The sequence below is a fragment of the Zootoca vivipara genome, chromosome 9, assembly GCF_965207765.1.
Source record: "Zootoca vivipara chromosome 9, rZooViv2.hap1.1, whole genome shotgun sequence".
NCBI lineage: Eukaryota > Metazoa > Chordata > Lepidosauria > Squamata > Lacertidae > Zootoca > Zootoca vivipara.
This window is the reverse complement of record NC_142592.1, coordinates 15,344,568-15,357,545: the sequence shown is the minus strand read 5'-3', so window position 1 is coordinate 15,357,545 and position 12,978 is coordinate 15,344,568.

Below are 12,978 nucleotides of genomic sequence, written 5' to 3'. Positions count from 1 at the left end.
CTCAGGAAAAAGCTGAGATTTCCTTTCAAGAACATGAATGACCAGCATTCAAGGTTAGCCTCCCCCTCCAAGCAACTTTCTTATTTAAAATTAAAATAAGTGCCATCAACAAAGTATTTTTGTGCTGGCCAAAGTCTCTTGAGCTCTAATATTTGCATAGAAGACTGGTGGCTCTGAGCTCCTTTTCACCTGGTTTGGAGAGCAAATGATCAACATCTGATCGGTTCTAACCAATACCAAGACTTCTGTCTTTCCTCTTACTCATCACAGAGTAAGAAGCCAGAATACCTGTTTGGGGAAGGTTGATTTTTTTTAAAAGAAATAAAAGATGAAAAGGCAAGTGCATTCGACTGATGAAAGCGTGCATGTAGTCTTCTGCACAAGTTGTCTACATTCAGGCCTGGCTCGCCCATTGACTCTAGTGGCGCAATGCACCACGGCGCCTGGGTGATCAGGGGCGCTGAGGGGCGCCCCAGCAAGTGGGGAAGCTTTGCAGTGGCCTCCCTTTTCCCTCCACCAGCCGCGCCGCGAGAGCAGGGCGGGAAGCTAGCGGAACAGGGGCACTAGGACCCTGTTCCGCTCTGCAGCGCCAGGGTCATCCCTCACCCTGGCGCTGCGTTTCATTGGTAGAGGTGATGCCACATGGCAGCACCTCTACCAATGAAACACAGCGCCCTGTTGGTGGGAAGGAACCCGCCGTGGCCCGGCCTGCCCAGGCACCCCGCTCCACTGGGAGAAGGGAGGAAGGCCATGCGGAGCCCGGCACGCCAGGTAAGAGTTTCCTTTTTTTAAAGAGTGGGGGGGGCGCCCGAGGGATCCCTGCACCAGGGCGCCTGATGACCTTAAGACGGCCCTGTCTACATCCCCCCCCCAGTCCTTGGATCCACTTTTATCTCTAGTCTACAACATGAGACACGTTGCCTTTGGACCTTATGGTGCAGGATGGGTTAGAAATCTTATAATATAAATAAAAATATGTATCTCCCTGTTCTATTAGGCCTTTTTGGCACTATAAGAGCTCCACGTGAATATTTGTGGTGGTGTGGAGTGTCATGGTGGTGATCCTACATGAGGAGCTTCAGGAAAATCCTTATACCAAGTCAGAGTGTTGGTCCATTGCACTCGGTTGTGTCTTCAGGCTTCAGCCAGTGGTCCTCCTGCATCTCACCTGGAGATGCTGAGGACTGAACATAGGACCTGTCAGGGAACCACCAGAGGTCAGTGGAGAGCCCGGTAGATCGGGACAGGGGCTCTTGGACGATGCTGGAGCCCCGGAGCCTAGCGCCTGGCAGCTTCCTCCAGAAGGTGGGACTGGGTCTCAAGAGGAGGTGCAGACCCTAAGGGATGTTGAGGAGACGAGGTTGCTGCAGAGGGTGGACCAAAGCACTCAAGAGGGGGAGGCTCCAGAAGCTACAGTGCCGGTCCCTCAACTGAGCAGCTTTAGTGGAGAAGGCGCTCCATCCACCAGCACCCTCACCCCAACAGAGAAGGGGGGAAAAGAGGAGGGACCAACAGAGAAGGTTCAGGGTGCCCAGGGGGCTGTGTTGGCGGAAGTAACGAAGGGAGGTGCTTCCGGATTCTGACTCGGAATAGTACAGTCATGCTTTTTGATGCTCTGTCTTGAACATATGTATATAATAAAACCCTGTAAAAACCAAGCACGGGGTTTGGAGCTGCCTACTCGTGAGGAAGCAACCAACACCATTACAGGACCTGTTGCATGCAAGGCATGGTTGGTCACCTACAGCCCTTCCCCAAATGGGATGTGACATAGAAGAAAACATGGAGTGTTTTCTGATTGCTAAGCGGACACATAATATGGTTGTAGGAACAAGGTGTATGCTTAACTAGTTAATCCAAAACTCACCTTCCTTAAGATGCTTTCCTCCAAACAGGGAAGGAGATATACAAGGTGTGACCGGAAAGTTCAGTGAATAGTCACAGAAATTGGACAGCGAGAAATATTCAAACATGCATATCTTCCAGGCCTTCAAAGTAGGCCCCCTCTGATACAATGAACCATTGACAACGTTCATAGAACTGTTGGAAACTTCTGGAGAAGTCCTCTTTTCGTACTGCTTTCAGTTCCCTCGTCACAGCAGCTTGGGCGTGTGAAATGATGGAAAATCTGTGCCCTTTCAGTGCAGATTTCAGTTTTGGGAAAAGAAATAAATCTAGTGGGGCCAGATCGGGAGAATATGGAGGGTGGGACAACTCAGCAACCTCAGTAATGATTTCACGCGGAATATGCAATTCTTCCACCATCATTCGGACCTACAAGCACCGATCCCGCATCAATAACTCACAAACTCGGCCGACATTTTCTGTTGTTCTGCTCGTTGGCGGTCTGCCAGACTGAGGGTCATCTTCGATGGTTTGCCGCCCTTCATGGAAACACTTACACCACTCATACACCATCTTTCGAATTACAGCTTCATCTCTGTACACAATTGTGAGCATTTAATTTGTTTCTGATGCCGATTGTATGTTCAGATATTTCTCGCTGTCCGATTTCTGTGACCATTCCCCGAACTTTCCGGTCACACCTTGTATATGTGTTTATGTGTTTGTATGTGACATTTATGGTCAGACTACTTTATTCCTTCAACTTTCAACCTTCCTTCTTTCTATTTAATTGGATCCCTAGTCTAAGTGCTGCGTCACCAAAAAAACCCAACAGAATAAACTGTAACTGGCCCTGGGTTCCTGCTGTAGCCACTGCTCGAGATGCTTCTGCAGCCGGCCTCTCTGCTGATCAGATGCAATTCGTCTGATTGATGCCAGTTGCTTCCTTTCCTTGGCATGCATTTCCAGCCTCCGACTGTTTTGCTAGCTCCTTTGCCAAGTGTGTGGCTTGCTGCAATAACACATCTACTGACAAATTAATATTTTCTCTTGGCTCGAGTCTTATGTTTATTTTGTTCAGCACGTCCGTTTCCCATTCACAGAGCTGTCGTATTCCTAATCAATTGACTTCCAATCGTGAATTTTGCACAGACTTAAAGAGGCGAGGGGTGGGCAGGAGAAAGCATGAATACTAAAGTAGAAGGTTAATGCCATGCAGAGTCCGTCCCCACACACACTTCCTATCCTGGATAGTCAAAAATTTCCAACCTTCTGGCTGGTACTTTATTAGCTTTCTTCAAATGGCTTACTCTTAAGTGCGTGAGGGATGAAATGCTCCGGCAATTTGATATTATTCTCTTGCCACTTTTCTGTAATAAACGCCTTTCAGCAATCTCAGTATTTCTCTTGGAGGTTCTTTCTGCATGTAGACACATCAAAGGATATAGCTATTCTCACACCTTCAATAGATAATTGTTGGATAGCAGCATGAAGAGGAAGAAATAGATCCCTGCAGCTCCTTACCACGATTGCATTGCTTTTATTACACCATTTCAGTAATTCAGCAGGCTTCTACAGACAAAGAACTTAACTCTAGGAACACTCAGTAGGTTACCTATGATTGTGCAGTTTTAGAAGGTCTAGACCAGGGGTAAGCAAAAATTTTCAGCAGGGGGTCGGTCCACTGTCCCTCAGACCTTGTGGGGTGCTGGACTATATTTTGAAAAAAAAAAAAGATGAACGAATTCCTATGCCCCACTGTTAGAGCGTTGTCGTGGCTACTCTAGAGTAACTCTGACTGAGTCCAGTTTATCTTCAAATAAGTTTATTGTGCTATTTATTTACAGCAGACACCCCCAAACTTCGGCCCTCCAGATGCTTTGGACTACAATTCCCATCTTCCCCGACCTCTGGTTCTGTTAGCTAGGGATCATGGGAGTTGTAGGCCAAAACATCTGGAGGGCTGCAGTTTGGGGATGCCTGATTTACAGCGTAGAGACAGCTTAAAACATAACCTCTCATCCTGAATCAGAATCCGGCAATGGCGTACGTCTGTTCCTACGCCAGCAAAGTAGTCTGGGCACCCCAAAACGCCGCTCCCTTGACCTGCGTTGCGGTGCTCTCCTCATTTCTGGCGCCAGAAGGAGCAATGCTCTTTCAGCTTCCTCCCTCAGCAGTTGGTTCCCTGGCTCTGCAGTATCCCCAAGCGTCTGCCTGCATCCCTCCGCCTCTGAGCTTTCCCATTGTCCCTCACTCTGATTTCTCTCCCCCCCCCCGAGTCTCTTCCTCCCCCTCTGGCTGCTTCAGAACCACTGGTACTCTATGTACTTGATGAGGTGGACGTTAGGAGGATGGGGGCTGGCTCCCTGTAGGGAGTCTCCCTTACACCCACAAATAACCCAGAGGTGCATTTTAAATAAAAGGACACATTCTACTCATGTAAAAACATGCTGAATCCCGGACCGTCCGTGGGCCGGATTTAGAAGGTGATTGGGCTGCATCAGGCCCCCGGGCCTTAGTTTGGAGACCCTGGTCTAGACTATACAAGCCTAACTAGACAATATAGAACCAATGTGGCATAGTGGTTAGAGTGTCGGACTAGGACCCGGGAGACCTAGGACCTGGGCTCAGTCTCCCATTCAGCTACAAAACTCCCTGGTTGACTTTGGGCTCGTCATTGCCTCTCAGCCTAACCTACACCACAGGGTTGTTGCGGGGATAAAATGGGGAGGAAGAAAACTATGTAAACTACCTTGAGCTCTTTGGAGGAAAGCGTGCACCAGAAATGCAATCATTAAATGATATAATTTATGCATTTGATCAAGAATTACTCATGGTTAGAGTAGCCCCATTGAACTCAACCAAATGGTGTCTGCCTGCCAAAGGAATGGGCATCTACACAACAGGACTTACCTTCCTCTCCTCTCCTCTGTCATACTCATGTGCCCCCCAAAACTGCTCCAGGGGATTGCCCCATCGCATGAGAGGAATTCTGCTGGTGTGACATTGCTTTCTATTAAAATGTTTTTTATTTGTTTCAGTCTTTAAAAACCATACAAGTAGAACATATTCATTTTGCAAAAAAAGAAAAAGAAACATTTTGTTATTATATACAAAAATTCTTCACATTCAAAGGAAAAAAGTATAAAAAGAAAATGATAAAGAAAAAAGAAAAGAAAAAGATCTTCCAATGACATAACTTTCAATAGGTCTATTCTAAAGCGAATAAATATGAATCCAAACCAATACTCTTAAGTGCCCTGATTTGGAAATAGGTTTCTGTGCTTCCGCCATGGACCTTGATTGGTATCTCCATAGATAATGGGGCACTGTGTGGTAAAGAATGACAACAATAATAATGGTCAGGATGGTGATGATGATAATAATAATAATAATAATAATAATAATAATAATAATAATAATAATATATTTATACCCTGCCCTCTGGGCGGCTCCCAGCAAAATGTTAAAAATGTGACAAATCATCAAACATTAAAAACCTCCCTAAACAGGGCTGCCTTCAGATGTCTTCTAAAAGTCAGGTAGTTGTTAATTTCCTTGACATCTGATGGGAGGGCATTCCACAGGGCAGGCGCCACCACCAAGAAGGCCCTCTGCCTGGTTCCCTGTAACCTCACTTCTCACAGTGAGGGAACTGCCAAAAGGCCCTCAGAGCTGGACTTCAGTGCCCGGGCTGAACGATGGGGGTGGAGACGCTCCTTCCAGTATACTGGGCCGAGACCATATAGAACTCGGAAACTGGGAGCCAATGTAGATTGTTCAGGACCAGTGTTATGTGGATCAATTTTCCAGTGTGTGTACAGGGTCCACACTGCAGGGTCCTATGGCTTTCCAAAAAGTTTCTCCTGGAGGTTGGAGAACCCTCTGGAGTAGCATCCAATCTCATATGTGGTGTTGCAGCTGGAAAGAAGGATTGGCAAATGTGGAGCTCAACCTACAATAATTATAACAATTATCCCAGGAAAGAGTAAACTACAGTTCTGTGCATCTGGCATGAAACAATAGTCCTTAGCATCTGCAGGAGAATCTATGATGAGCATTATTGATGATGACAAAACTCTTCCATTCCAGCAAACCTTCTCAAGTGCTGTTCCTAACCTTCCATTCCTTCTTAAGGGTATGCTTGTCTGAGAACTGGCTGGTTGATAAGAGCCTATCAACAGCTAAATCCAGATTTGGAGAGGGTTTGGTTTCAGCTGGTATTTTAGGATTGATTCCTGCATGGGGACAGTTAAAATTTTCTGAATCTCCCAATCCAGAGATTTTCAGTTGTCTCCCTTTACAAGCCATTCATAGACTTTGGGAAGTTAGGCCAAAAGTTGCCTTTGACACCAGACAGAGTTCAGGTGAAAAATGGACGTGTGGCAAGCCTTTTATAAGATAAGTATTTTTCAGAATGTGGTAAGTGAAGGAATGAATAAACATGCTTGTGGAAATTGTCCATCATTTGAACCCTGTTAGAAGGTTGACTTAGCGCTACTTTGGAGAGAAGTATGGGTGCCTAGTTGTTTGTGGAAGAAAAGAAAAGAAAAGAAAAAATCACAGAAATGTCAGTAAAAAAATATTATGGGGGAAACCTACTAATTAATGCTGCAGACATGACAGCAGAAAATTATTAGCATCCACACAACAAATACAAGCAGATCAACAAAGTAGCATTTTGCCTTAGGTGTTTGCAATAGCATTATCAACAGAATAATCAATACTTATTATTTTGAAACATGCCTTTTGTTTAATTTGTCACTACATGCAGTTAGTCTGCAATGATGAAAGGGCAATAATCCAGTAATAACAACATGGCAGTGCTAACAAAAATCAATAGACTAAATTCACATTTCCTGCAGTAGGGTACCAGACTGCAAACCTGCAGGCGCTAATATGCTAATGTTACTCCCAGTGTAGTAACTAGTAATCTGAAATTAATTGTCAAGACACCATGGTGCCTGCCCGAGGGCAGCGGGATCTACATCAATTCACTTCAGCATTCCTCTCTATGGGAGCTGTGGGAGTTTCCTGGCAGAGATCGTTCTGCAAAAGTGTGGGGTTCCGACAGATCAGTGACAGTTTCCGTGAATGCCCTTCCAACATCTTCATTTCTCCCCTCAGGTGTGCCATTTTTATTCACACATGTGTTTCAGCGATGGGTTAAAGGCAAAGTAAACCCTGTGCTGAGGCACATCGTGAAACTCTCCAGAGCTTTCAACTCATTTGGCACATTCGTCTGCTGTTGCGATGTCACCATAAGTGACAGACAGGTTGCTGGCGTTTAAGACCTGTTTCACCCAATATTGGGCTTCTTCAGTGGTATCTTCTTTAGTGAAAGTACAGTTTCTTATTTAGGCTTAGGCCACAGTGTTTTCTTGTTAATTTTGCAAATTCAACATCTTGTATTCTTTATATTCTTAGTTAGAGAAGAATGTGGTGGCCTAAAGAAGATACCACTGAAGAAGCCCAATATTGGGTGAAACAGGTCTTAAACGCCGGCAACCTGTCTGTCGCGTCGTTGCTGATCCACCTTGTATCGCCTGTACTTTGTGTTTACCTTATTTCCTATTAATACATTAAGACTTTGGTTATTTCTGTGCCTTCGTGTTCTGCCTGTGTTATATCACATTTGAACTCTGCACATTTTGGCAGCATTGGCCCATTGTCTCGGCTTTGCGATGTCACCAGCACATGCAGACTTTGATGGCTTGAAGTGCTCGCCTTCCGTCTGAGGCAACCAAGATGGACATTGGCGTTCTCCTCCAGGCTGGGTTGCAATCTGAGGCAAAACTTCTCCCTCCTATCTGCCCATTTATCTATAAGGTAGCCGGTGGCTGGGAGGAGACCAAGTCTGCGGCTAGAGGTAGGGAGGTCTTGTTTGGGGGGAGGGGTCCCCTCTCTCCTTAGTGCTTCTGCATCATTTTGGCCTAAAAGTGGTATATTAATTAATTAATCCTCCTCACTGGTGCCAGAGCCCCTGGGAGTTGTAGGAATGCCAGGTGTTACATGAATAACAGTCTCCCTGGAGATGTGATGTTGCAGGAACCATGCCTAGATTGTGAGGGGCTAGGGGGCTCTGAAGTGGATTTGGAGTTGGGCCAAGAATCAACTGATCTGCAAATTTTGATTGCCCCAAAATTCAGTTTGCAAACTCAACCTCCATCTGTCAATAAATTGCCATCTCTGCCCACTGCTTCAGGGAGCTTCTGGGGCTGCCTCACGGCGTGGGGCTCCTCCTCCACCATGGCCTTCTCAAACTTGAATGTGGCCTAGGAGGCCACTCACTATCAAAGAGGTCCTGGAAGAACTTATCCTGCCAGGCCAAGAGGGAATCCTGGAAGGAAACAAGGAACGGCGTTATTTGAGCACAAGGGCTCAGCACTAGCTTTCAATAGCTTGATGGGCTTCTGCCCTGATCCAGCAGGCTCCTTTTAGATTCTCTGAACTGTATATGTTTCACTTGCAGAGAACCGTCTAACCATTATTCAACCTTGGTTTCAAAATCAATTTGGGTAGCTAATATAGGTCAGGAGACCCTTTTCATGAATGAATGCCATGTTGTCTGCAGACATACACCTACTAATTTTCCGTATCATTTGCACCTTAAGAAAAAAAAACACAAAATTTTAGTTACTTCCCTGTCTTTACAAGATATATGCCTATCCACTTAGGTGACCACTTCCTATATTGTGGATTGTGAGGTATGAATCCCTCACCCAGCCACTTTTTTTTTTGCTATAGCTACCATAGCTAGGGCTGATCGGAGCTTTAGTCCAAAATATCTGCATGATAGCAGCTTGGTGAAACCTGTCCAAAGTTATGCTACCTCAGATTTTTTTTAGTCTTTAAATTGCCACAGAACTCACCCTTGTTTTTGCTAAATATTTGCATCCTTATTTGAATTCAGCATCTCCCGTGGGTTAAAGATGCAAAAGGGGAGGCAAAATTATGAGAATTATTAGTATTCTGCATGGCCTCTGGAAAGGTCAGCTCTAAAACACTTGTCAGGGAAAGATCAATTTTTTCATTATATTTCCCCAATGATTTGAAGACTCTTCTTCCTAGTCTATGAACCAATCATCTTTTTATTAGGTACCAGAAGATGGAGCTCTATTAATAAGCCTTCTTCGCTGAATGGCATTCAGAAAAAAATGCAGACAAATTACAGCCAAAGACTTGGAAATGCTAAAGAATTGCTTTGTTTTCCCCTGGAGCTGAAAATATTGAAAGCCGGTCACAGTTACTTAGGCTTACTCTAAATTCAAGAAAACAGTTTGAACATGCTCAGTGAGAGAGGCTATATATCATTTTTAATTTTATCCTATTGATTCTTTCTTTTTCCTGCCATGGAATTCTATAGCACTGCTCATTTCCCCCCTACATTTCAGGTGCAGGTCATAGTTAGATCAAGAGGTCTATTCTTGATTTTAAAGGAACGGCAAATGAAGTTTTAGAGCTCAAGATCTACAGTATGCTGAATCTCCAGTATGCTGTTACAGCCAGCTCAGTTCCTATACTTGTTTCCAGATGCCAGTTCTCAAAACCAGGAGGAATTCATGTAGAAATCATAAACAAAAATAGAAGGACTTCCTGGAGAAGATTTTTCCATCACCATGAGGGCTCATGGGAACTTGGGGTGGGATTTCTTAGGGTGGGCAGACTTTGCAAATCTGATGATGACACAATGAGGTCCAAATTGGGTTCAGAAGTCAGCAAAAAAAAAATACTTTCTCCATGCTATACTAACATGTACAGTAAAAGGTAAAGGACCCCTGGATAGTTAAGTCCAGTCTAAGGTGACTATGGGGTTGTGGCGCTCATCTCGCTTTCAGGCTGAGGGAGCCGGCGTTTGTCCAAAGACAGCTTTTCTGGGTCATATGGCCAGCCTGACTAAACTGCTTCTGTCGCAACAGAACACCGTGACGGAAACCAGAGTTCACAGGAACGCCGTTTACCTTCCCGCCACAGTGGTACCTATTTATCTACTTGCACTGGCGTGCTTTTGAACTGCTAGGTTGGCAGGAGCTGGGACAGAGCAACGGGAGCTCACTCTGTTGCGGGGATTCGAACTGCTGACCTTCCGATCAGGAAGCCCAAGAGACTGAGTGGTTTAGACCTCAGCACCATCTGCGTCCCCTATAAGATGTATACTAACATGCAAGCAGAAGCTGGATGGCCATTCGCCATTTACGATCTAGTTGAGATTCCTGCGTTGCAGCGTTTTGGATGAGAGGAATCTTGGGTTCCCTTCCAACTCTACAGTTCTATGATTCAATGTTATAGGGTTGAGCCAAAAGTTCAGTCTTCCAGCTAAAATTCTGACAGAGCCAAAAAGTGGTCTGAAGCCCAGGAGGAATTTGGTAGAGGGCAGTAAATTACTTGAAAATTTTGGTGAGAAGGCAGCATTTTGTCTTTGTTCTTCCCCAGAATGCTCTAGGCGTGGCCTTGTTCCACAACAGTGGATCCCACCATGGGGTCCTTACCCCCAGAAAGGCCTGGAACAACACCATATTGAGGGCAATCTAGGAAAAATATGGCAGTCACTGGCTAGGAACCTATGACATTATCCTAGTCAAAATGTCCCCCATGCAAGCCATTTTGACTAAGTCCCCTAATGACAATAATAATATAATAACAATTTATTATTTATACCCAGCCACTCTAGGTGGCTTCCAACAAAACATTAAAATATAGAAATCCATCAGACATTAAAAGCTTCCCTAAACAGGGCTGCCTTGAGATGCCTTCTAAAGGTCTGGTAGTTGTTTTTCTCTTTGACATCTGGTGGGAGGGTGTTCCACAAGGTGGGTGCCACTACCGAGAAGGCCCTCTGCCTGGTTCCCTGTAACTTGGCTTCTTGTAGCAAGGGAACCACCAGAAGGCCCTCGGCACTGGACCTCAGTGTCCGGGTAGAACAATGGGGGTGGAGACGCTCCTTCAGGTATACTGAACCGAGGCCGTTTAGGGCTTTAATGAGTATCATTAATATCAGTTTTCTGAGGTGCAGTGGCAAGCGTAGTGTTGTGGTGCTGTGCTGTGAGGAAATCATCCTAATTTTATCCCGTATTCTGGCATGGTGACCAGTCTTGTGAGTGCCCTGATTCCTCTTCTGCATAAAATTAAATTCTGGGTTGCTATTTCTTTGGCAATCTCCACGCTGGCATATTCTCAAGATACCACATTGACAATGTGATAGCATAATGGTTCCGTTACATCACATTGTCCCAGAAATATGTAGCTCACCTGTGGTATTGTGGGCAAATCACTAGCATACTAAAGTTTCATTGCGACATTTAATTTTCTACTTGTACAATTAAATGACCTTTTCTGTGTCCTAATGCCAAATATTATCAATCGTATCACCTCTCAAAGATTGAAGCGTTGAATAATTAAAACCTGATGTGGTTGTGTATATCATTCATATTGATGATATTGGGAATGAATAAAGCCGCTTCCGCGCCTGCGACGGAAGCGGCGTTGTGGGCCGGCCGACTGCACCACCGCGTAGGGGCTGCGAGTTCAGCCCCTACGCGATGGTGGCTTCCCGCCTGCGTCATCCCCGACCAGCCAATGAGAATGGTCGGGGCGGAGCCGGCAGTTTTAAAGCTCCCCGCAGGCGGGAAGCCGACCTCTTTTCTCCCTTGTTCGCCGGAGCGAACAGTTCATCGCGGCTGTTTCTTGAGCGTTCTTTTGGGTCCTTCCCAGTTGCTTTGTTCCCTGCTCCTGCTTCCGCCTTACCAGCTGTTTTCTCCGGTTCCGAGGCTCAGGCAGCGCTGTTCCCCGCTACCGCCTGCCAGCTGTTTGCTCCCGCGGCGGTTCCGAGGCTCAGGCAGCGTCAGCGGAAGACCTGCAGCGATACCGCTCATCAGCTGTTCCCCGCTACCGCCTGCCAGCTGTTTCCTCCGGCGGTTCCGAGGCTCCCGCGGCGGTTCCGAGGCTCGGGCTGTGTCCAGAAGCTCCTTCGCCATAGCGCTATCCCCCACGCGGTCTGAGCGCTTGCGGGAGAAGAGCGCCAGCCAGCTGTCGAATTGGGAGCCTCTTCTGTGTTCCCCCCTGCCGGGAGTTGTCCTCCGGAGCCATTTGCTCCCCCCCCTAAGGCAAAGCGGGAGCCATCGTGCGCTGGTTTGAGGCGGCTGCCTCCCCGCATCTTTCCCTGGGATTGTGATCTCCTCCGGCAGCATTTCAGAGCGCTGCAGCCTCCTCCAGCGAGTTCACCGACCTTCTCAGGTTCTCTGCCTTCATCGCCTGCGGTCTGGGTTGCAGAGTCGAGGCGGCTGCCTCCTCTCCCCACTCTAGGTAAAGGGACCAACGCGAAGCCGGGTGAGCAGCTTCTGATTTCGATCCCCCTACCTCCCCTATAGCATAAGCATTAGCATCTTCCCTTTGCTGACACTTAGCAGAGGGGGCTTCATTGCAGCAGCTAATTTGTAATTTCCAGCGTACTTTGTTCTCCCCCCCTGGTTGCTCCTATTTGGCTGAGAGCTCATTTGGAGGCAGTCAGTGACCACGTGGTGTACAGCGGCCATTTTAAGAGGGTCTCTCTGATCAGCGTCATATACCGGGCGGCCATCTTGTGGGTGGCTTTGTGCATCTACTAGCGGCCATCTTGTGTGTGGCTTTGTGCTTCTACTAGCGGCCATCTTGTGTGTGGCTTTGTGCATCTACTAGCGGCCATCTTGTGTGTGGCTTTGTGCATCTACTAGCGGCCATCTTGTGTGTGGCTTTGTGCATATACTAGCGGCCATCTTGTGAGTGGCCTTGTGCATCTACTAGCGGCCGCCATTTTGAGAAGGTCAAAAAAAAAAAATTCTGCTTTAGGCTCTGCAATTGTTTCCAGCAGCCACCTAAAACAATTAAAAGCCCTCAGGCTGCGTTACTGTGGTGCCAAGCGGGACATTACATACTGTTAATTCCAAAGGGTTTGCTTTTGCCAAAGTTTTTTCCTTGATTATTGTGGTGCCTAGTGGTCATCCAGTCCAACCCCCCGCCAAGCATTAGCTGAGTGCTGGCCAGTAGCGTATCTAAGAACAACTAATTAGGATCATAGTGTCATAGAGTTGGAAGAGACCACAAGGGCCATCCAGTAGATTATAATAGCAATAAACCGGTAACTTTACAATTATAAGC